Source organism: Petaurus breviceps, unplaced genomic scaffold (assembly GCF_028583685.1).
Source record: "Petaurus breviceps papuanus isolate PSGF00001 unplaced genomic scaffold, PetGlider_PUasm1.0 178, whole genome shotgun sequence".
Lineage (NCBI taxonomy): Eukaryota > Metazoa > Chordata > Mammalia > Diprotodontia > Petauridae > Petaurus > Petaurus breviceps.
The window spans coordinates 17425668-17451566 of NW_027185777.1; the positions used below are offsets into that span (position 1 = coordinate 17425668).

General features: G+C 39.4%; 1 protein-coding gene and 1 pseudogene across 1 annotated transcript in view; one reads left to right on the plus strand and one right to left on the minus strand.

The window, feature by feature from the left end:
* The window catches only part of LOC138159813 (mortality factor 4-like protein 1 pseudogene), a 26111-nt pseudogene extending 402 nt beyond the window's left edge, over nt 1–25709 (minus strand).
* The window catches only part of GPR158 (G protein-coupled receptor 158), a 446391-nt gene that overhangs the window by 271200 nt on the left and 149292 nt on the right, over nt 1–25899 (plus strand). The gene's annotated exons all lie outside the window — the stretch shown is intronic.

Genomic DNA, 25899 nt, shown 5'->3' on the forward strand with positions numbered 1-25899 from the left:
ATGAATGAATGAATGAATGAATGAATGAAAAAAACATTTATTAAACACTGATTGTATGAGAACTCTTTGGTAAGCCCTCAAAGCATGAGACTTCCCTGGATCCTCGAGGTACAACTGGGCTGCTGTTGTCTCAACTGCCTCTGTGACTTCTCCCAGCCCTGTCACCTGGAGCCATGTCCAAAACGCATTGTGTTCTTCAACATTGTTGGCTGTATTGCCTTCTAGCTATTTGCAACAAAATTCTGTAGACAGCAGAAATCTTCTGTTCTTTGAGTACTCTAGAGAAGAGATTTGGTTACAAAAGGTTCTTCCTTCACAGAGTTATTTCCAAATTCATGGGCCAGGCTAGTGATTTCACAGGCCATAATGGAGCTAGTGGCAAGTCCATCTTTGGCAGAGGAGAACTAAATGCTGAAGCATACCACTCCTGGCATCTTTTCTATGGCAAATTCTGGGCCCAGAATAAATGACTCTTGGTTTTTTAAATATTATGGTAAGATTGACTGGATTACGAGTATGTGATGTTTGGTATAAACATTGTTGAAGCTAAGGAGTGCTTCAGCTCCTGCCATGGCAAAGTATCAGCCCTAGCAAAAAGATCCCCATTACTGAATGTGGACAGCTCTCTTAAGCTAATATTTTTTGTCTTTGTCAACCTCCAGAGTTCTGAGGAAGACAAGCAGAATTAGGCTGTATGCATGTTTATTTTTCTCAAAGTGGGCATGTATATGAATGCATGGGAACTACAGTAAGCAACTGAGCTCAAAAAAGGGTTAGTTGAAATAGATTATATACCCAGAGAGTAAGGAAGTGTTCTCTCCTCCCTCCCCCCAACTCAAGATTCCTGTGTCTTTTGCCAGCCAAGATTATAGTGCCCAATAAGCAAGGAAGAACACCTGACTTCAGGATGTCTGGATTTTTTTTTTGGTTAGCCAAAATTATAGTTTCCATAGAACAAGAGATTGCCCCCAGGATATCTGGTTTCTGCCAGCCACAAACAAGAAAATGTCATAAAACAATTGAATGCCATAACAAGATAGTGTCTAAACCAGAGATGGCCATAAAACAAGAAGATAACAAGAAAAATTGTCATTGATCATGATGGTGTCTGGTTCAAGGTGCCTGTTCCTTATGAGGGGCATCAACAGGAGAATGCTCCTCAACAGCTTAATCTAGTTTTGGGGTTGCTGACACAGAAGGGGAATTTTCAGGTTCACTCAGAGAGTGTAGCAAAGGATTGTTGATGAGCCCTCAAAGTATCCTCTCCAATTGGCTAGTCTAGGTTTTTGGCCTTCTTTGGGTGATGAGGGGCTTAAGTAAGCTCAACAGTCTTAACCACAAACCGTTCCTGTGTAACTAGGGAGAGCACCCCTCCTTACCTCCATCTCTGTTTTCATCCCCTGTAATCCTTCTGCTCCCGGTTTCTGCAGTTCTCTTTGGGTATTGTTTCTATTTTTCTTCCACAAATCTGGCTACATTTCAGAGTTAAGGTTATGTTTATGAAATAAAATCTTAATTCCAAACAACCCCACCAAATAGAAAAACCAAACAAACCAAAAACTGAAAGACTTCCTGCTTTCAAGGTGCTCCCACTCTGGGACAATGTTCATAAAAATCATTTAGCCACAGGGTGGATAGACAATATCAAAGTAAAATGGTTTTGGGGTGTAGTGCAAAACAAACAAAATGTGCCAGATACTCTATTAGGTGCTGGGATTGCAAAGTTTGCTGAGCTTAAAGGGAGACTATGTAACATGCAAAACCATCATAATGACAATAATAAAAAAGCTAACATTTACAAAGTGCTTTAAGGTTTGCAAAGTGCTTCATAAAATGCTTTATTATCTCATTTTATCCTCATAACAATCTGGGAGGTAGGTGCTATTATTAACTCCATTTTACAGATGGGTAAACTAAGACAGACAACAGGTAAGCGACTTATCCAAGGTCACAGAGCTATTAAGTTTTTTGAACTTGGGTCTTCCTGACTCTATATCTATGATGTTAATGGAATAAGATCTTCCCTGTCCATTAATAGGCCTATGTGACTACACATGTCCCCTTTTGCCTTGGAACAGGACCTGTATTCCCAGGTCTAAAGGTACACAGGTATTTCAATCATGGATGTCTTACTACTTCCACAGCTGTGATACATCCGAAGTCACACAGAGCCCTCTGGGGGAGGAACTTGCCTAAGGAGGAGCTTGCTTAGGGGGAGGCTTGCTTGTAGGAAGACTTCCACACCTTTTGGTGCTAAGCTAATTAGGCACTGAGTCATATGAGTTGTGATGCCTTCCGGCTCTGAGCCTATTAATTGGAAACTATATATACTGGGAGTTTGGTATTTTGCTTTAGAGGTTCGCTTATAAGAAGGACATTTTGATTCCCCGGACAGAACTCTGAGGAGACATTTGTTAAGAGTCCTGTGACTACTCAGAGGTTGGTGCTCTCCTGATCCAGTGGTCTGTGTATGTATGTATATAATCCAGTGGTTGTATTACTTTGTTCACATAGTAGGAGTCCTGTCTACTGAATTTCTGTACTAATTTCTCTGTTTGTATTTCCTACTTATCTGTAATTCAAGTAAGATTGTTGACCCCTTTTAAAGTTGTCTTCCCTTTAGCAAAGCAGATCAAAGATCTTGTGCTAGCAAGTCATCCTGTGTGCTCTGGGTGCCGGCTATTATATCATCCAACACTCTGTCTGCTGTACCACATACCTGCCTTAAATATATGCAAAGTATAAGCAAGATTAAATTTGAGATCTGGGGGTTAGGATCTGGATGAACTTGGTTTTGAAGGATACTAATGAAGACTGCCTTGTAGTTTGCAGCTGTGGTGATATTGGTCAAATCCCTGACTGTCTACTATTTTTTGCCCTATAAGCTCTCCATATTCTTCTCTCCTGGGGAGGCACCCCAGGCTCCTGATGGCTTTACATCGAATTAATCCATCTCTGAGAATCACTCAGCACTGCAAGGCCATGGAATATCATTAAAAGTTAAGCTAGAGCTTTTATCAAATAGTTGCCCTGGCTTCAGTTGCCCTCCTGTGTGTTTACCACATGGCAGGTCCAGTTACCATCTGTTTCCCATACCTGTTCTTGTTGAGAGGGGTGGAGGAAAGGGGTGTCAAAAATATTCCTTTATTAGAGACCTGGTTTGTCATGCTAGTTGTATGACCTCCTGGAAGCATGCTCTCTCTGGGTTATATCACTTTTTTATCTGAAAAAAATGAGGATACACATTTCCTTCCAGCTACAATGTTTTTTATAATTTTAAATTTTTATAATTCAAAAATTTATATTTAAATTTATATATTTAAGATTTTATAATTCCAAAATTCAGCTTAGATTTTTGTGTAAGTTTTTGCTTACAGAATCTTTTTGGAGATCAGTCTGGTAGTACTCACTAAATGTTATATTAGTTATCATAACCAATGATCCAATAATTCCATTATTGGGAATATATCCCTAATGTCTTACCAAAACAAACAAACAAAAACTCTTTTTGCCTAAGATTTTCAGAGCAGCATCCTATGTAATTGTAAAATAAAAATAATAACAACAATTGGAAACAATCTAAATGTCCAATAATAGATGACTGGTTAAATACATCATGGTATATTAAAAGAATGTTATAAAATCTGAGATCTTAGTTGGGTGGGACCTAGTGCAATTCCCTCAATTTATGGGCAAGGAAACTGAAGCCAAGAGAGGTTAAGATGACTTGTCCAAGAACCTATGTCTGAGGTCACATAAGTAGTGTCAAAGGTAAGATGGGAACCAAGGTTCTCTCAATCCAGAGCCAGCTCTTTCCATAGTAGCACAGGGAATGCTATATTAGAATAAAGACCCATAGGTATGAGACATATAAAGAAAACTGGAAAGACCTTTATGAAATATTACAGAGCAGAGAACAGCAGAATGGAATACCCATGATCTCTAGACATTTACAAAAGTGATAGTTAAAAAATTTGAAAGACATAGTTTCAAAGTAATTTAATAATTTTATTAATAAAACTAGCATATTTATTAATAAAAAGTGGTCAGTGACACCCTCAAAGTCCAAAGGCCCCATCATGGCAGTGGGTTCATAGTTTATATACCCTTGGTAGAGTGGGTGTCGCTGAGGGTGGCAGTCAACTCTGATTGGTTAACAATTAATGAGAGAATGAATATTACAATTAGTGACTTGGGTTATATTCCAATGAGGGTCTTAGGGATAATGACTTGAATCACCCAAGCTTGGTTGAGGAGCCTTATCAATTTCCACATCACCTATGTGACAAAATGGAGACTCTACATTTTCCCAGACCTGTCTGAGCAAACACAATAAGCAAGAGTCCATAGTCTTTGCCCAAGATTTCCTACTCTGCTTGATTTTTGGATGAGGAAGTAAAAAAAAAGGAAAAAAAAAACAAAACTTTGATCTTGATTTCAATAATTAATTATTAAATACAAGACAGAAATCATAATTTCTTTCACAAGGAAAAGTAAATGAAAATAAATAGATAAAAATCTTCTGATGTAAGTTTTATAGGGAGTGACTAAAGTAATTGTTCTAATTTATGAATTGAAATTAATTAGTTTAGATTGTGGCTCATAGCTGGTATTGTCCATAGAGTGATGGCCTTGGACTTGAGAAGACCTAGAGTTTAAATTCTGCTTCAGACACTTACTACCTGTGTGACTCTGGACAAGTCACCTAAACTGTATCTGCTTTCTACTGCTCTGTCTCTAAGGGGATGATAACAGCACCTATCTTCCAGGGTCATTGTAAGAATTAAATGAAATAACAGATCGCATGCATTTTACAAACCTTACAATACTGCCATAGAAATGCTAGCAATTACTACTATTAGTATTGACATTGTTGTTGTAGTTGTTATGAATTTCTAGAAAGCAAGTTTAGTTCTATTTTCATTTGTTGTTATTTTTTAATAAAACATATAATTAAAGTGGTATTCACTTTCACATATGGAAAGTCACACATATAAGTATGTGAAAGCAAATACTCACTAGTGAACCACTTATAACTCCATAGCACTAGAGAAGATGTCTCACAACATTTTCATTTTTGATACTCAAAGAGACAATAACATTGGGACCACACCTACTCATGCTTAGATAACTTGGTAAAGATTTAAGTATAGTATTTCAGAAAGGCTGAATATCAAATTTACAGAGATTCTGCTTTCCGCTCTTCACTCTTGAAGGCAGATTTCCCTGGTGCAAACTGAGAAGCAGCTTTAGTCACCCTTATGCTGAGCATCCATTAGTCTTTATTCCCATGGGGAGTGTCTAGAGTCATCCAAGATCTTTTGCATATGTAAATGGTACCTTTCTTAATACTGGGTATAGTATAAGATATTTCTTTCTCTGGACTCAGAGCACAATGATAACACAAATCCACATGTGAACCGATGGATTATGGGTTGGTTGGTTATAAAAGAAGGGTTTAAGAAGTGGTGGCTGAGAAATGTACTTTCAAAAGGAAAAAGGAGATGGGATCTAAGACTTTTGTTTTATTTTATTTTTATTTATTTATTGGAGTAAGGAAAGCAAAGCAATTGGGGTTAAGTGACTTGCCCAAGGTCACACAGATAGTAAAGTGTGTCAAGTGTCTGAGACCGAATTTGAACTTGGGTCCTCCTGACTCCAGGTCTGGTGCTCTATTCACTACTCCACCTAACTCCCCCAGGACTTTTGGATGCATGTTGGTCTAGTAGTCTTCTCTTAATTTAAGCTACTAGGAGTGAGAACAGTAGATATCTGCTGGTAAATTTTAACTGAATCCTGGTGTGATTTAGCTTTAGCTAGCATACCTTGGAGCACAGGACTTAGAGTTGAAAAGAATACTAATGACCATCTAATCCAACCCTCTCATTTTACAGATTATGAAATCAAGGCACAGGGAGGTTACTAGGATTTGGCCAATCAGACAGGATGTAAGAGGGCAGAGCTGGGATTTGAACCCAGGTCCTTAGATTCTAAATCTAGTATTCTTTTCACTGTTCTACTTAGATGATTCTCTCAATCTACAAAGGTGACTCGTCTAGATTGGCTTTGCCAGTTGCTTGTTTTCTGCTTCTGTTAATATTTTTGAGAAAACAAAAACAAAACTTATGACCAACTCATAAAGGAAAAAGGACAAGTACAATGTCCCAAAAGTCTTAGTTATTAGCTATTAAAGCTTAAAATTGTCCTGACTTTTGGGACATCTTATATACTCTCAAAACTTCTTATTTTGGAAAAGGGACTTTTAATAATAAAAACCAATAATGAAATTAGATGTCACTTAAGTAATGCTTTAAGATTTACAAAATGTTTTACCTCATAATAATCCTATGAAGTAGATACTGTTATTATTCCCATTTTACTGATGAAAAAAACTGAGAGTCAGTGAGGTTAGAGTCTTTTCCAAAATCACATAGCTACTATGTGTCTGAGGTAGAATTCAAACTCCTGACTGTCTTATCTTTTCTCCCCCATTATATATTTCTCTTCCTGATGACAGGCTTTATGCTGCTTCTTCTGTTGAATTCCTCCCTTTAAAAGTGTTTAAGCCTTCTTATAACCATCATGTTCTTCTCCATTACCTTTTGTATGATCCCTACCTGCAGAGATAGTAGTAGTCTAAGATAATATCCATCTTCAGAAAAATGCATGTGCTAAATAAATGTCCACATTCTAGTCCCCTAAAGTTTGCATTTTCTCTCTAGTGGTGGCATGTAATCCCATTGTCTGAACCATTCAGCTCCAAATCTTCAGCATTACAGTAGACATAGTTTGAAATTGTTGAACTGCATTGGGTAATTTTCTTTTTCTCAACAAATTCCAGCTTTTCTGTTAAACTAATTGTGTTGCTTTCAGAAAAGCATTTCAGTGCCTATTTATTCATGTGTAAAATAAGAGTGTTGGATTAAATCATCTCCCAAATCCTTTCCAGCTCTAAATTCTGTCATCCTATGGTCCCTTTAGGACAGCTAGGTGGCACAGTGGATAAAGCACTGGGCTTAGAATCAGGAAGATATCTTCCTGAATCCAAATCTGGCATCAGACACTTATTAACTGTGTTACCCTGGTCAAGTCACTTAACCTGTTTGCTTCAGTTTTCTTATCTGCAAAATGAACTGGAGAAGGAAATGACAAACCACTCCAATATCTTTGCCAAGAAAACCCCAGATGGGGTCACTAAGATTTGAACATGATTGAAAAACGACTGAATAACAACAATAAAATCCTTTTGACCCTTTTGTATCATTGCTCAACTAGTATTGTTGAAACAAATCCCTCTGGTCAGAATCTTCTTAACTGCTTTAACTTTGTGGGTAAAGTTTTCTCTTCTATTTGGTCTATCCAGATACTGCGATTCAGTTTCTTCTGCCTGTCTCCTTGGTGTCTGTCCTCTGCATAAATTGTGTTCATAACATGGCCTTTCATTTACAACTTCACATTTCTGTGATCCCAACTTTTGAACCTGATTTACCCTTAATCCTAACTCTTTGACTAACATCATCACACACCCTTAAACTGATGACAAATTAACTTATTCTTATCTATGCAATCTAAATTAGGAAATTTTGACTAATAATTAATTGGACTTCTCTCCTTAAGGGAGGGAATCTCAAAGACAATACAGTAGAATACTATGGTATTCTCACATATTTGTTTCCAATTGTGATTTTTAAAAGTCCTTTATTTGACACAAATATATGCAAATACTATAAGATCAAGTTATTTGAACGTATCCACTTCCCCTAATAAAATCTATTTGAAGTAAGAAGGTAAAAGATGAAACTGAACTAAAGTCAGTCAGTTAAGACCTAACTAAAGAGAGGGAGGAGATTAACAGATGGAAGACTGATGACATTTGTTTGTCCTACATTTAGTTTCACACATTTTTGGTAACCAGTTGACTGTATGCATATAAATATACATACATATAAAAAAAAGTGGAGAAAAACTAAATTAGACAGTGAACATAGTTCAACAATGGCAAACATTTTTTTCTACTGTGATACTTAAAATTTAGAGTGGAAAGGCTCTTAATTTTAAAACTGAAAGAAAAACTATGTAACCTATCAGGCTAAACTTCTTCAAAGAACTCACATTGGAATCTAACAAGGGAGATACAGAGCTTTGCAAAAAGAAAAAAAAAATCATTGCCTTGAAATTCATAATATTATGTGGGTATGACACTTGTGGCAGAAGAGTAGTTGGTCAATACACCTTTTAATACAGTATGTTATGTTGTTTATTACATTGTTCCCTTGGTGCAGTGGCAAGAAGACTGGATTTGGAGTTAGAGGAACCTGATTCAAATTCGGATTCATTCTTTAAGAGATCTAGACTTGTATGTCTATTAATGTCTCTGAGTCTCACTTTCCTCATTTGTGTAACAAAGAACTAGAACACTGACTTTACTTTCTGAACTCTACATCTGTTTCTATGATCATCATTTGAAGACATCTACCACTGTAATGTAATGCTGCAAGATTAGCCCAATGTATAGACATAGGCCACCAGGGAATGATTATTATTTCAAGGGTACTAGAAAAGCTCCCACAGTTTACAAGTATCTTCACCAGTACTGCCTGGATGATTCCTAAAATCACATTGTGAACTCCTTAAGAGCAGGGGCTAGGTTTTTTTTCTGCTTTTCTTTATAATCCCAGGCTTTGTAGGTATTTAATAGATGCTAGTAGACTTCAAATTACATCTCTAAATATGCATTCCATTGTTGTTGTTGTTCAGGGGTTTTCTTGGCAAAGATGTTGGAGTGGTTTGCAATTTCCTTCTCTAGCTCATTTTACAGATGAAGAAACTTAGGCAAATAGGATTAAATGACTTGTCTGGGGTCACAAGCTAGCAAGTGTCTGAGACTGGATTTGAATTCAGGAAGATAAGTTTTCCAGACTTTCAGGTCCAGTACTCTGTGCACTCTGGAGCCATCTAGCCACCCATCTGTTCCTTTGGATCATGGTTTATGTATGTGGGAGTGGTCCAACTGAAGTATAAATATTTGTGGAGATTAGGCCACTGCACCCAGATGGCTCTGGAGGGGAAAGTGAGGCTGGTGACCTTGCCCACTTCTCCCTCACTCAAATCCAAGTCAACTGCAAGTCATGTCATCATTCCCTGATGTCATGGTCCTCTTTGAGAATGAAGGATAAACACAGTTCTTGGAGTAGTAAAACATTAAGCCAGCAATTTATAAAAGGAAGAGCACTGCCCTGGGAGTAATGAGGCCAGGGTATTAATCTCAACTCTTGTTACTGTGTGAGTCCCTGGAATCAGCATTTGGACTAGATTCAATAACTGATAAATATATTTTAGTGTGTCTACACCCAGCTCTTTCACTGGTTAGCTGTAGATATTACTCTTCTCAGTGCCTCAGTTTCCTTCTGTTGAAAATGAAGGGATGGGGCTGAATGCTCTCTAAGGTTGATTCCAGCTTTAACATCCCATAAGTTCATTGTGCCACTGGAGAAAAATATGGAATTTCCAATTTATTTTTCCAAAATATTTCCAATTTATCCTATGTGTAGCTTGTTTGTGCATAGTTATTTGCTTGTTATGTTCTCTCATGAGACTGTGAGCTCCTTGAGGGCAGCGACTGTCTTTTACCTTACTTTGTATCCCTAGCACTTAGCATAGTGCCTGATGTACAGAGTAGGCACTTAATAAATGTTTTTTGACTGGTTCTTCCATGTGCAAGGGAATGAGAGAGATGCAAAGAAAAATAAGATATAGTCTCTGACTTCAAGAAACTTCGAAGCTTAAAGGGGAAATAGAGCTTTTACGTGTAATACACAGGAGAATGAGATGTGTTCATAAGACCTTTAAAAAAAAACCTACTAGAGTTCATAGAAGAGAGAAATGCTAACTCTAGTATCCCTTTTCAGCTCTAATATTCATGATTTCCCTGTTAGTAATTAATACCCTTGGGCAAAGGATTTAGTCAGACCATTTGCCAATTTGAAAACTAGTTCAGAACATAACCTGGAGAGAATGAGACATGATACAGGCACATTTTAATTAGGGAAATGGGCAGAGGTGAGTCTAGTGCATGGGTAGGTACTTGAATTTTGTCTATACCACTCATGCTACTTGGAGACTGAGTTGTAGTTAGGAATTCTGGAACCTGGGAAAAATTCTGCTGGGGTTGAGGGGACAGACCCTACAATCACTGTAGAGAAGTTTAGTATTTGCTGCCTGTCTCCAGTAGTGAGGATCTAGTGTGTCATAAATCCTCAGGCCGAGTGGCATGTGATGGAGGCATTGTGTCCTGGTTGGGTGCAACTGGGCAGGTTAATTCTCAAACTTGGGAATGGTGGATTCCAGGAAAGAAGTAGCACTTTCTTTCCCACCCACCCTTACCCCACCAGATGTTAGTGCCTTAGCACAACCTATAGAAGCCCATTTCTATCCATAAAGAGGGTAGGTTCTACAGGAGAAAGGCTAGGTGATTCTAAGGATAAAAATCTCATTTTTCATAGGCCTAGACCTATTGTGCACCCCAATTCATGGGTTAGGTTTTGGAGAAGATCCAACTTCCCAGATAATTCTGTGGAAAAGGTGCAGACTTTCAGCTAGGCTAAAGGTCACTAAGCTGCCTTCTAACTTTCACTTTCTATGATTTTTGTTTTCTCCTGCCTTTGTTTTCCTTCTCTTTCCAAAGACAGCCTGTGTCTCAAGGGAAATCCCTGAGTGAGCATCATTGGGTACTCTTGAGAATAAGCTTTGACACATTAATAATTGGTTGTATCTTTTCAGCATCTATGATAATGATCCTATGGCATGTGTTCTCTGTCTGGCTTTATGCTTGTATCCTTCATTTCTCTATACTGTGCAGGTTTCAGTTGTTGCCAGCTAATCAGGGACTATTGGTAATTGGTGCTGCCTATGAAATTCTACTGACTGAGACTCCAGAAATGTTTCAGGCTATGTATATTTAGTGGGGAAAATTGTACAAATACTTTTCTGTGAAGCACAGAATGAAATGTAGATTTGATAATTAATTACCATTTCAATAAAGATTGTCAAAATGGCTTTTTAAACCCCAGATTAAATTAATATCTGTTAATGAAGTTCTTAATATATATTTGTTGAGGGGGAGGAATTTCAGAGTGTGCTAGAGTCTGTTACCCATGTTCCTTTTATAGAAACTTTCCTGGAGCATTAAGGTAGATGTTCAGGTGTTTCTTTCCTTTGACTTTTGTTCTTTCTTTTTTTCCTTCTTCTTGGCTCACACTGTTTAAATAGGACTCGGAAAGTAAAATTTACTCATCATAGTTGGCAAACTGTACTATTTGTTGGGCAATGTTTAAACAGCATGGTGTTTTATTTCAGGAAAACACAATGTTTGAGCTCCAGAAACTCCTGGCTTCATTTGTAGCTTACACAGGCTACCTAAATCAGCAAAACTCTCTCCAGCCTTCTTTTAGGAGGAGTGAGTGTTATTCTAGTGTAGCTTTGAAACTATAGGCAAATAAGGATTTCTCTGGGTCCTCAGTTTCCTTATTCATAAAATGGGGAGGGTGGAAGTGATGACCTCTGAGGTCTTCCTCCTCGAAGTACAAGTGCCTCTGCAAACCATTTTGGGAGTATTTATGTCCATTTAAACTAAATGGTTGGAGCTCTTTGATTCATTTTTGGCCAATTAAAAAGCATCTGGACTGACTGTTGCTCGAGCTGGTGTTCCACCCAGTATTATAGAATGATCACTGAAATGTAGATCTAATTACAACCAAGGGACTAGGGAGGAAACACAGATACTTAGATCAATGCAAATCTCCAATCCAACAGACATCTCATCCTTTAAGTCCTGTTCTACCCGGCATGTTTTTAGATAAAAGAAATTGCATGAAAGTATGTATCAGAAGGAGACTTGAACAGGCAAAGCTATCACAACAGAGAAGCCTGAGATGGATGTGAAAGTATGCTCACCTTACTTTGCTTTGACACAGGTAGAGGGATTGCTTTATGTCATTCAGTGATCAGCCAATAAACATTTGTTAAATATTCACTATGTGCCAGGTTTTGTGCCAAGCACTGGGGATACAAAAAAGGCAAAAGACAGTTTCTGATATCAAGGAGCTCACAGTCTTATTGGCAAGAATAGTCAAACAACTATGTACAAATAGGTTAGATATACTATAATTTGGAAATAATCAGTAGATGGAAGAGACTAGAATCAAGAGGGATTGAGAAAGGCTTAATGTAGAAGGTGAGAATTTATCTGGGAACTGAAGACAGCCAGGGAACCTAGGGCGCAGAGATGAGGAGGGAGAGTATTCCAGGCAGGAGGGACAGCCAGTGAAAAATGCCTGGATTCAGGAGATAGAAGTCAGAGAGCTTGTTCAAGGAACAGCAAGGAAACCAGTGTTACAAAGAACTGGAAAACTAGGTTTTCATTTTTAAGTTTTTTTTCTAGGACTAGCAGGGGAAGACACCTCTTTTTCTTTTATTGATTGCTTCCCTGATTCACTGGCTAGCTCCCAGCCTGCAGCACTGATCCCACGGATTCATTATTTCCCAGGGATAACTCTTTACTTGACCTCTTTCTTTCCATCCTTCTCCTTAGCATTCAATTTAAAATAATGAGAGAGACAGGATATAGAAAAAAGGAAGAGCTGAACAAAGAGGCTATGCTAATCTCTGCTAGGTACTTAGCTAGTTAAATAGCTTTGACCAAGTAGTTCTTCCTCTCTGTACAAAGGTAATAAAAGTGATATTATTTTAGAAATGGCAGCTATAGTAAGGCTCATCATAATACCTGCTCTACCTCCCTCACTAGAATTCTAGTGGGGAGCCAGTGAAATAATATATAAAAACACCCTGAAAATCAGGAAGTGCTAGACAAAAGGCAAAGCTTTATTGTTTAATTTCAGAATCCAGGCTTGCTTTCCACCACCAAATACGGGGAGGAGATGGCAACTTCCCACCTGTTCACCTTGTTAAAAGCTGTGAAAATGAATGCATCATTTTTAAAGGCTTCAGACTCCTGAGAAGAGAGGTGTTAGATTAATTTCAAGTATGTTCTTCATTTTATGTAGGAACAGATACTTGGTAGGGCAGGTGGAGGTTTCTAATAGCCAGGCAATTCTTGACAAAAACCACAGGAGACAAATCTTTTTTCTTTCTTTCTTTCAAGCAGCAGTAAGCAACTTGCACTGAGATATTTGTGACTGGTGTGCTTTTAGCTTGAAGATTTGCTTATTACACTCCCTTTTCCATGGAGAAGCTCCAACTTTCCAACTGAAGGTGTCATCCTCTTGGGTTCTGAATGATCCAGGTGCCCTAGGAAACTGTGTGTGTTGGGGCCACATGGGGCAAAGAAAATGCAACATAGAGCAAAAAATGATTCAGATCAAGTCAGTCCAGGGACATCTGTTTGTTTGACTTGCTGAATCATGTATTCTTACATCAGTAGTCCATTTCACCAGGAATCAAATTGATAGGAAATGAGCCTAAACCTAGATTTATTCAGTTTTTTTTTCACAGAGTATCTTGTTTCACCTTGACTACTTCTCTTTACTTGCAGAATTCCAAGAAGTCATAACTGTAGACATTATCATCTGGCTAGGTCAGTGTTGCATTTGGTATATGAATCTTATTCACTTTCTAATTATTCAAGAGGGCAGCTAGGTAGCACAGTGGATAGAATGGCAGGTCTGGAGTCAGGAAGACTCATCTTCTTGAGTTTAAATATTTCCTCAGACACTTGCTAGCTGTGTGTCCCTGGGCAAGTCATTTAACCCTCTTTGCCTTAGTTTCTTCATCTGTAAAATGACCTGGAAAAGGAAATGGCAAACTACTCCAGTATCTTTGCCAAGAAAGCCCCAAACAGGGTCATGAAGGGTAGGACATGACTGAAAATAACTCAGCAACAAATAATTGTCACTGTCCATCTAGTGTGAAAATTCTCCTTCTTCTGCTCAATGTGAGGAAAAAACATTTAATACCTTCTGAGGGAAAGACACTATCCTAGGTGCTGGAGATAAGGATAAAAAACCTCTGGCAATATTTCTTGCCTTCAGGGAGCTTTCATACTACAACTGTGGGTTGATTACATGTGAACAGATTGATCACAGGTAAATTCCAAAAGGAGAAGACACTGACACTTGGAGGGAATTTGTAAAGATTTCTTGCCACCTGATCTGAATTTCGAAGGAAACTAGAGATTTTAAGAGGTGGGGTGGTATTGGGATATTGTTGTACAAAGTCAGAGAGATAGATGGAAGATGGCATGTAGGAATAGCTAGGAGGCCAGGCTGACTAGAAACTTGGAGTGTGTGAAGGAGAACAATGTAAAATAAATGTTAAAATGTAGGCCAGCACCAGACTCTTCAAGTCTTTAAATGTCAGGCTTATTATTTTGTATTCTGTCCTGTTTTTTAGAAATGATGAGGAGTCATTGTAGATTTTTTTTTAGCAGGGGAGCAATTTGGTCACTTGCCTGCAGAAGATTATTTTGGTAGCCCTGTTGTGTATGACGGATTGCTGAGGGGAGAGTCTGGAAGCAGGAAAACCAATTAGAAAGTTATTGTAGAAAAAAAAGTAGATCAATGGAGCAGGCCAGATAAGGAGGAATTAGAAACATTTGAACTCAAAAATAGTTTTGATAAATCTAAAAACATACATTACCAAGGAAAGAATCCCTATTTTAAAAGAACTACTTGGAAAACTGGAAAGAACTCTGGCAGACATTAGGCATAGATGAAGACTTTATACCATCTTCCACAATAAATTCAAAATGGAAATGACCTGAATATTAAAGATTATACCATAAAAAAGAGAAGAGCAGCAGATTATAGACTTTTCATAGCTATGGTTAAGGGATGAAAGACAGAGGCAATTTCAAAAAATAAAATAGATAACCTTGATTAGTGAAATTGAAAAGCTTTTTGCAAAATCAGAATAGTTGTTTCTCAGGACTAGCTCCTCCCCAGATTCAGCCACTGCTGCTGCTAGCTCTGGTTGTCTCTACTAGATGCTTTGGTTGTCAGGGGGACCTCTGATAACTTTTCAGATCTTTCAAAGTTTGAAAGTGTGTTAATCTGGTCTATTCCATCTATAGATGCTTATTCACCAAAGGTCTGGAAAGAATAAGCCCAAAAGACAAAAGAAACAGTCACTATGCATTTATGGACACGTGGTAGCCAGGTGGGGAGATAAGAAAGCTATTGCCTTTTCTACCACCTAACAATTTACACCAGTTCAACCCTTACTGCATCATTAATTCTTTCAGTTCCTCAGCCAAACATTGCAGTTATTTACATCCCCTTAGTCTCATATGACAGGGAACACACACATACATGTGGTCACATACCTAGGTGTGGTAGATACAAAGTTGCCCTGGAGTCAGTAAGACCCAAGTCCAAGTCTCTACTTGGAAACATATTCTTTATCTGATTCTGGTCAAGACACTTAACCTCTGACTTCTCCAGGAAAGTCTAAAACTATAACTTTAAGAGACTTTGTACATCTGCATTGATACTGGAGGTTTATTATAGGGAGCTCCATATACTAATGAAATCATAGGTCTGTTCTACAAATACACATACACACACCACATCATATTACATCACAAATACACACACAAAACCAGAAAGAAACACACATAAATTTAAATTAAATTGAGTGGCAGTTGCCTTAAAAACAATTTCAACTTAAAAGGTGGGATACTTATTGTTATAGAGATATTTATATGCTATACTTGGATGTTTTCAAGGATCTGGAATAAAAAACCCTTAACACTAAACCACACATTTGCATTCATGTTTTGTGATTTAGATGACCCTTGGGGATTTTACAGGTTTTCAAGGTCATCATCATGAGTATTATGGGAAATCTGATTCTGACTTTACCAGATCATAGAACAGTACTAGATCACCAGAAGAGGTGGAAGCCTTGATATTTCTCTCCTACCCACTGATGTAGAGACTATTAAACATTTTCCCCATGCTGGATGTCAATGGATGTTCCATTTCCCCTAATGCAAATCCCTACTCATCCCAAGTTGGTTATGGCAAAGACAATGTGATGTTGTAATGTACTGTTTGGTATGTGGTGGGTTTAAGAATATTCTGTCAGAATCCTGGGAATTGAGCCAAGTAAAGCATCTTTGAAGTCCTATCTGGGACCACATTCATCTAATAAAGCTGGGCAGAAAGCAGCCTTCTTATTGTTCAGCTCAAAATGCAGATGGTGTTTGTAAAAAATGCTTGTCATTGTTATTTGAATGTAAGCTTCCCTTCAGTATTTCCTTTTAGTTACTGTCTTTCAGTATGCTTGGCCCTATGGCAATTAGATAATCACCAGCATGGTCAGGACCTAGAATGATTTTTCCCATATGGGTTTTGAGAATGACAGTTCAAGTAGTTTGGGTTATTTCAGTTTTCTAGCAACATCAAAACTTCTAGTTTTTATTAAAAACTGCTGTGTAGGCTGAGCCCCTATGGCATAGCTAATATGTGGGATTTTTTTTTAACTTCTCTCAGTTCCTCTCATTTTCTCATGAGTTCTATTTTTTAAAAAAATTATACTAAAACTAAATTCTAAATTCCAGCAAATTGATAAAATGACAAATTAAGGTTTTTTTGTTTGTTTTTACATAAGGAGTGTGTGATAGGGACTGGAGGGAGTATAATACTTTAGAAAAAGAAGTATAGTAGTGGTTGGAATACCTAGGATCTTCTTCCAACTTGACTCACTCTCTATGTGAATTTGGGGAAACCATTTACCAGCTCCATTCCTCAGTTTCCTCATCTGTGAGATGATATTGAACCAGATGATCTCTAAGTTTTCCTTCTATCTTTGAAATGTTTTGAATGGGCAAGATATTATGGTTCAGGGGAAAGAATACTGACTCTGGTCAAAGGACCTGGGTTCAAATGTTGTTTCTGATACTAGGTGAACTTAGGCAAGTCATCAACCTTCCTTGTTTTCTTATCTGTAAAATAAGGGTCTTGGATTAGCTGAAGTTTGAGGTCACCTCATTCTGTGATTTTTAATCTATAGATGATAGGAGGGCAGTCCGAAAAATTAGAAATGAGAAAAGAAGAATGAAGTCACAGAATTTCAACAATATATGGAGTTTCAATAAAGATAACCAGACTATGTCCATTTAGAGATAGCAGTAAAGTTACTTATGAGGGAAAGAGTTTCATCAAAAATGCATTCCAGTAGATTGCCTTAAACTCACCAAGTTTTATCAGGTGTAGAGTTTAGGAACCAAGTGTAGCACTCAGTTACTGTAGTTGGTCTGATTATAATCCACTGAGGCAGAGTTTGTTCTGTCCCCTTTACTTCCAATTTGGACAACTTCTGTAGAATTTCTTATTATTCCAATTTTTCTCCCACTCAGGAAAGAGGGCCACCTCTCTTTGTCACATCCTGCATTGATGAAAATGAAAGAATTTCAAATGTTCCTAATGAGTACATTATTTCAGGAACTATTTACAAATAGCATTTCTGCTGTTACAGGAATACTAATGGAATAGCACTATTTTTAAAGAGTAATGGTTATCTCATTGAAGAGACCTAGGCTTTCTCTGGGACTTGATGAAATCTGTTTAGTACTATCTGCTAACAGGGGCACCTGGAGAACTTCTTTATAAGGGACCCTTCAGGAGGACTTCCCAGTGGGACCTTGAATTCATTCTCTTTACCTTTTAGTCAGTTGTGTTTCTAAAAATGTGATCTGATGTAAGGAATTATTTGAAAAACTCTACATTTTGCCTTCTCATATTTTTTATGAGAATACCCCTGATATACGTGTAGTTCATTTCCATAGAGATTTTCTAGGAGACATACAAGTTTGTTTTTATCAATATTCTCTGTTGCCTTTTCTAAGTGTCAATATCATCTATGATCTTCCCCTTTTATTTCACTTTCTTCCCCTCCCTGAGATGAACTATCAAGTAACTTCAATATTTCATGCTCTCCAGAATGTATTTCTTCGGTTTGTCCTTGGTCTGGTCAAATTCCAGATTCTTCTCAATTTGGTCTATAAGCCATTCTACTTTTTTTGTATAACATTGGGTCCTGAAGTGTTAGGGTCCAAATATGGTATTTTCCCTATTGCTAATGATGTAAGGTTCTCCTGCCAACTCCATCTGTGAATGATCTTGGGATGACACGGATGGTTTGTGTTTCATGCCTAACTTCTTGAATATGTGTTTTTGTTTCCGTTGCAAGGTGTTGATACTACTTTTAGTCTTCTACCATCACCAACCAAAGGGCTTTATGAATGCAGTCATATTCTAAACCAGTGTTATCCATGGTTGCTGTATTTCTCTGGTAAGAAGGCTAATTGCTTATAGGATAAGGTAGTTTCTTGGTTATTTTGTCATTTTTATTGCAATGGTTATCTTACACCACCAAAACTTGTAATAGAAGGTGATAATCAAGATAAATTTCATTGCCTTTTTCTATTTCTTAGTTTGGGGCTCATTTGAATAAGTCATTTTTGAACTGTTGCAGTAGTTCAGAGTATAATTTTCTCATTTCTAGTCAGATAATGTAATATTGATTTCAATCTTTGCTTTTACTAGTTGATGATCTGACTATACCCAGAGCTAATTCTGATCTGATTCCTGCATCAGTAGCTTGTAGTTTCCTGCCTGTTAAAATGCAGTCAATTTCATTTTCTTTCTGATGTTCTTCAGAATATACCATGGTCAATACTGTGAGAAAGTATTCGTGATTTATAAATGTTAGGCTTCTGAGAAGTCTACAAGCTTTTGGCCATTTTTTTTAGAAACTGAGCTGTCTATTTTCCAATTTTCCCCCTGATTTTCTCTTGCATAAGCCTAATTCCCATCCACATACTCTGTGATTTAGTAATACTGGCCTCCATGTTGTTTCTTATGACTCTGTATCTCCTGACTGATTATTTTCACTGGTTGTACCCCATGCCTAGAATTCTCACCACCCTCATCTCTGTTGTCTGGATTTCCTGATGTCCTTCACATCTCAGATAAAGTCTCACCTTCTGTAAGAAGTCTTTCCTATTCTTCTTAAAACCTTTCTGCAGAGATTAGCTCTATTATATTCTATTTATACCTTGTTTGTATATAGTTGCATGTTGTTTCTCTCATTAGACTGTGAGTTCCTTGAGGGCAAATAGACTTTTATGGATTTTCTTTGTATCTCCAGTTCTTATAAAAATGTTTATTTTCAGCTCCAAACTCTCTCCCTTCTTCTACCCTCTCCCTCATACATTTATAAGGCCAAAAATAGAAACCCATTTAAATTTATGAAGTCATGGAAAACATTTCCATATTAGCTATATTGTGGGAAAAAAAGAGAAAAATGAAGTTTAAAATTCTTCAATCTGCACTCAGATTCAATCACTTTTTTCTCTGGCTATGGGTAATATTTTCCAACATGAGTATTTGAAATTATCATGGATGATTGTATTGATCAGAAAAGCTAAGCCTTTTCACAGTTGATTATCATTACAATATTGCTGTTACTGTGTACAGTCTTCTCCTAGATCTTCTCACTTCATTTTGCGTGAGTTCATATAAGTCTTCCCAGGTTTTCTTTTTTCTGAAACTATCTCTTCATCCTTTTTTTTTTTTTTAAAGCAATAGGGGTTAAGTAACTTGCTCAAGGTTACATGGCCAGTTATTTCTGGGTGTGGTGCTGAGTATCTGAGGCTGGATTTGATCCAGGTCATCCCGACACTAGAGCTGGTGCTCTTACTCGCTGAGCCACCTGGCCGCCCCTAAGCAATTGGGGTTAAGTAACTTGCTCAAGGTTGCACGGCCAGGTGTTTCTGGGTAGGTGCTAAGTGTCTGAGCCCAGGGTTCAATCTCCAAGTCATTCCAACACTGGAGCCGGTGCTCTTACTCGTTGTGCTACCTGGCCGCCCCCTCTTCATCCTTTCTTATAGCACAATAATATTCCATCCCAATTATGTTTTATAACTTCTTCATCCATTCCTCAATGGATATGCACCCTCTCAGTTTCCAATTCTTTGTCATCACAAAAGAAACTGCTATCAATATTTTTGTACATACAGGTCCTTTTCCTTTTCCTTTGATTTCTTTTGGGTATGTATCCCCAGATATTCACATAGTCCCTGGCACATAGTGGGTGCTTAATAAATGCTTGTTGACTTGACTTTGAATGGAAGTCACTGAATATCAAAGTGCATGTTAACTTTGGAAAATCTTGTCAAGTCTTCATAGAATTCCACTTCCTCTTCATCTTCTGTGGCACTTATTATCATAAAAGTTGCAGTTATCTTTGTGACGATCATTTTACTTCTGCTTCCCACCAATGATGTAAGATGTGATGACTAAATAGCCATTGGAATTATTTTTTCTTCTTTTATTTGTGTAGACAAAGAATTTAATTCTTCATACTCTTTATTTTACATTGGCTCTGAACTTTCTGTAGTTCTTTTCATTCCCAAACAATTGCCATTTGCAAATGTTATTCAATAGTGGTGGTGTAAAATGGAGACAATGAAGTTCTGGGCAAATTATTCAACCTTTCAGTACTCCTAGCAATGCTTTAAATATAAGGAGAAGGTGCCAATCCATTTTGCTACTAGTAAGGAACTTCCTTGAGTGATGAGATCACAGGTTCGAAGAAACTAAACTAACTGTGAATATAGGGCAAAATGATATCTCAGGCTTAAGTAGTCTTTACCAAGGACAGAAGCTTTGGCATTGTTGTATCAGAAAGCCAATGGACCTGGAGTCAGGAGATTTGAGTTTAAGTTTCAAGTTATATATCCATGGATAAGATATTAACTTTTTTTTTAATTTTCAGTTTCCTCACCTGTAAAGTGGAGATAATGATACTTCAACAAACTACTTCATTGGATAGTAGTGGCCTGTTAAAAGGAAAGCATTTTTAGGCTATTAAGTCTATGGAAATATTAGGTAGCTTGTTCACTGTTTTTAAACCCAAACAAATGGAAATTAAAATAGAAAGTAAAGCAACCTGATAGCAGTTTTTGTGGGAGGGTTTGGGGGGAAGGTATCTTTTTTTGGAAAAGATTTGTGACCTTATTGGTATCAGGAACTGCTAATGAAGAAATATCATCTACCAATGTAATTTAGAGTTTTAGAGATGCTAAATGACTATCCAGGGTCACATAACCGGTATGTATCTTTCTTTTTTTTTTTTCAAATGCTTTATTAACTTCTGATTTACATCATTCATTTACACCAGATTTTGAGTTACAAATTTTCTCCCCGTTTTTCCCCTACCCCACCCAAATAGCTGTCCCACAGGATATCCCCTTCTCCAATGTGCTCTCTCCCATATTTTCTCCCATACCCCTTTCGACTTTTCCAGTGGATCTCTGTGCCCCAGTGCCTGTATATCTTATTTCCCAATTACATATAAAATAGTATTGATAATAGTATACACATACATACACACATACACACACACACACATATATATATATACACATACATATTTGAATATTTGATTTTAAAACTTTGAATTCCAGATTCATTCCCCTCCTCCCTTGTCACCCACCTTTACTGGGAAGATAAGCAGTTCAGTATAGGTTGTACATGTATGGCTAATGCAAAACAATAGCATAGTAGATATATTGTAAAAGACTGACTATATTTCCCTCCCTCCTATCCCACCTCCCATTTGTTCTATTCTCTACTGTGATCCCATTCCCTTTTCGAAAGTGGGTGCTTCCAACTTCCCTCTTCCCCCAGCCTGCCTTCCCTTTCATCATCCCCTCTCTCATCCCCTTCCCCCCCTACTCTCCTGTAAGGTGAGATACCCTATTTAGTGTGTATTTCATTCCCTCATTAAGCCAAATTCAATGGGAATAAGGTTGACCCATTCCCTTTTGTCTTCCTATTCTTCCCCTCCATTGTAACCATTTCCCCTTGCCTCTTCTGTATGAGATAGTTTACCCCATTCTGTCTCTCCCCATCTCCTCTCATTATATTCCTCTCTCACCTCTTAATTTCACCTTTTAAGTATCATCCCTTCCTGTTAAATTGGTCCTGTGCCCTCTATCTATGTATACCTGTAAACATATATATATATATATAAACACATTCACATATGTATTCATATTCCCATATACCCTCATATATAGAAATATAGAAATATATATTTCTATTCCCTTCTACTACTGAGAAAAGTTTCATAAGTTACAATTATTGTTTTTCCATGTAGGAATGTCAATAGTTCAACTTTGATAAGTTCCTTAGGATTTCTTTTCCCTGTTTACCTTCTCATGCTTCTTGTATCTGAATGTCAAATTTTCTGTTCAACTCTGTTTTTTTTCAGCAAGAATGCTTGAAAGTCCTCTATTTCACTGAATGAACATATTTTCTCCTGAAACATGATACTCAGTTTTGCTGGGTAGGTGACTCTTGGTTTTTATCCAAGCTCCTTTGACCTCTGGAGTATCATATTCCAAGCCCTTCTATCCCTCAGGGTAGAAGCTACCAGATCCTGGGTTATCCTGATTGTTTTCCACAATATTCAAATTGTTTCTTCCTGGCTGCTTGTAATATTCTCTCCTTAATCTGGGAATTCCAGAACCTGGCTATAATATTCCTAGGACTTTTCTTTTTGGGATCTTTTTCAGGAGGTGATCGATAGATTCTTTCAACCTCTATTTTGCCCTCTGGTTCTAAAACATCAGGGCAGTTTTCTTTGAGAACTTCCTGGAGGATGATTTCTAGGTTCTTACTTTGATCGTGGCTTTCAGGTAGTCCAATAATTTTTAAATTATCTCTCCTGGATCTATTTTCCAGGTCAGTGGTTTTTCCCATGAGATATTTCACATTGCCTTCTATTCTTTCATTTGTTTGTATCTGTTTAACAGCATCTTGATTTCTCATAAAGTCATTAGCTTCCATTTGCTCCAGCGTAATTCTGAAGCCATGATTCTCCTCATTGAGCTTTTGAGATTTTGTTTCCATCTGGCAAATTCCACTTTTTAAGGCATTCTTCTCATTGCCTTTTTAAGCCTCTTTTGCCATTTGAGTTAGTCTACTTTTTAAGGTGTTATTTTCCTCAGTCAGGCTGTTGACTCTCATTTCATAATTTTCTTGCATTGTTCTCATTTCTCTTCCTAATTTTTCCTCCACTTCTCTTATCTGCTTCTTAAGGTCCTCTGTGGCCTGTAACCAGCTTGTATTTTCCTTTGAAGCTTTTGGTGCAGGAGTTCTGACTTCACTGTCTTCCTCCTGTTCCATGCTTTGATCCTTTTTGTCCTCAAAATCGGAGTGTAATGTTGGAATCTTCTGTCTGCTTTGTTTCCTTTGCCTGGTCATGTCACCCCTCAGTCACTTGACCCCTGGGCTTTTTGCCACCACAGCAGGACTCTGCCACCAGACAGGGGAGCTTTCATCCCAAATGCTAGGGTTTTCTCAGTTGCTGGAGGTATTAGATGGGTACCCTCTCTGAGGTCTCTACACACTCTGGCAAGCTGGACATACACCCCAGGACCTTCACCCTAGACTACAATCCAGATCCAAGGAGGTTAAAGCAAAAGTGATTACCCCTCAGACTGGTGCTTGATCCCCCTACACTCTGCAGACCAGGAGCTGACGTTGCCACCTGGCGCTGGCTGGCTGTGCTGGTGTCTCAGCGGCTTCTCACCCTGGAGGTAAAAGCCACGTACTGCCACTTACTGGTCCCAAAGTCCAGATTGCACTGACCTCTCCCTTTGTCCTTCGCATCTGTGTGTTGAGAAATCTGGAAACGGCCACAGCTGCTGCTGATCTGGAGTCCCTCTGGTGGATGGCTGGTTAGGCCCACCCTGGGGCTAAAGCCTTGTTGTGGGGCTGGGCTCTGCTCCCAGAGCACTATGCTGGCCGATTCCTGTCAGCCTGGTGGGCTGTCCTCAGTGGGAGGTTAGCTTCTCTGTGTCATTTTGTGGGTTCTGCATCTCCAAAGTTTGTTTAGAGTCCCCTTTTTTTTGGTTTGTGGATAAGTGATTATTTTTTTCATGAAAGCTGTAAATCAGGATATTTTACATAAAAAAACAAACAAACATAAAAATGTCCTTCACAGAGATTTGCATTAGTCTTGTATCACATAAATATAAATTGGATTCTGGAACTTAAGATTACAAGTTAAACTAGGAATCTATAACTAGAAGAATCTTGGGCCCAGCAATAAGCTTTTCTTGAAGTGAACCAAAAGCATACTATTATATTTGTAAAGAGATAATAGCAAGGGAAAAAAAAGCTATTTTTACGTTAACCACATCCCCCTTATCAATAACAAATGACTTCCTAGTGACTACATTGGGTACACAAAATATACGATTAAGCATCAAATCTGAAAACAGGCCAGTTCTAGGAAGAACGATAAGTAAATCACTACACGTATATATGTACCATTGGTACTTAGTTACTGGCTATGGTGTTTATAACAAAAAAAAGTAACTCAGAATGTCAGAAACAATAGGGACCTGGGTAGCCTCTTCTATTTACTTTCAGAAAACAATGACTTGCAAAGTAGCTACTGCAACCCCCCTCCCCCCACCCCCCCCAACCCTCCACACACTGCAACCGCGCTCAAAGTTGGCATACTCGTCAGAGAACAAAACCCCCCAAACCCAACCCAGCCGCTTCTGGAGTCCTCTGACTTTAAGCCCCAAACAAAGCCCAGGACTGAAAGGCAGTGTCCCCAGACGGGCTCAGGCCGCCTTCTGCTGGCTCGCCTCCGGGGCGCCTCCTTGTACAGGTTGTCGAAGTGCAGCACCAGGCTCTGGTCGTCGAAGGGCTTGTGGGCCAGCGGGTCCCTCATGCGCACGAACAGACGCTGCAGGTGCGGGCCGCCATAGAGCCGTGACATTGACGCTTCAGGGTGGCGCACCTCACCGTGCTGCGGCCGCTCGGCCTCGTACAGCAGCTGTGTGCCCAGCAGCTGGTTGAAGTAGTTGCGGATGACACGCACCAGCTCGTCTACCGAGTACTCAGCGATTTTGCAGCGGCCGTGCGCCCGCTGGAAGGCTAGTACTTATCCAGGATGGCGTCCACGCTCTTGGCGGCGGGCAGCGCAAAGAGCCGGCCCTGCTGTGTCACCAGCTCCCAGTCGCGCACCAGCAGCCTCTTCAGCTCGGCGGGGATCTGCACACACAGCTGGGCGCGTGTAGGGGCCACCGCTCTGCTCTGGGAGGCGGGGTCCCCACGGGCGCACCCCCACAGGGGTTGCAGGGCATCCAGGGCTGTGCTGGGGCCGGGGGCCGTCGGCCCCGCCCGTCTTCTGCTTGCTCTTGCGGCTCTTGAGGCCGGGGCCTCTGCGGGGGAGGCTGCAGCCTGGCCGGAGATGGCAGCGGCTGCCCCGGCCGAGGTGGAGGGTGTGATGCGAGTCTTCTGGAAGAGCATCTCCATGTGCTTCAGCTGCTGCAGCGAGGATTCGCCACCTCTCCTGAGTCCTGGGCCACCGCCCCTGAGTCCCAGGCCGCCGCCCTGCGCCCGGCCTTTGGCCTGGTGCTCCTGGTTGGCGCGCTGCAGCTCTCGCTGCTTCTGCAGGTTGGCCTCTGAGTACTTGAGGACGCGGCTCTCGGGCACCCACTTGTCCCAGTTCTTGTTCCAGCCGCTGCAGTGGATCAGGTAGCGCACCTGCTTGTCCTCCATGGCCACCTTGAGGCACTTGGCCTCGTACAACAGCGGCCAGTAGAAGCACAGCACGCGCTCGCCCCCCTGGAACTCGGGCTTCGGGGCCTGCTTCAGAGCCATGGCAGGGCTGGTGGGGTGGCTGCCGAGAGCAGCCTGGAGACGCGGGGCCGGGACCTGCAGGGGATCACGACCAACCTGCTGCCGCTTCCTCTGCTGCCTGAGACTCGAATCTAGGGTCCCCTTTTTACATGGTCGGGGAAGGTGGAAGCAGGAGCAGCAGGGAGGTCCTGCTTCTACTCCGCCATCTTGG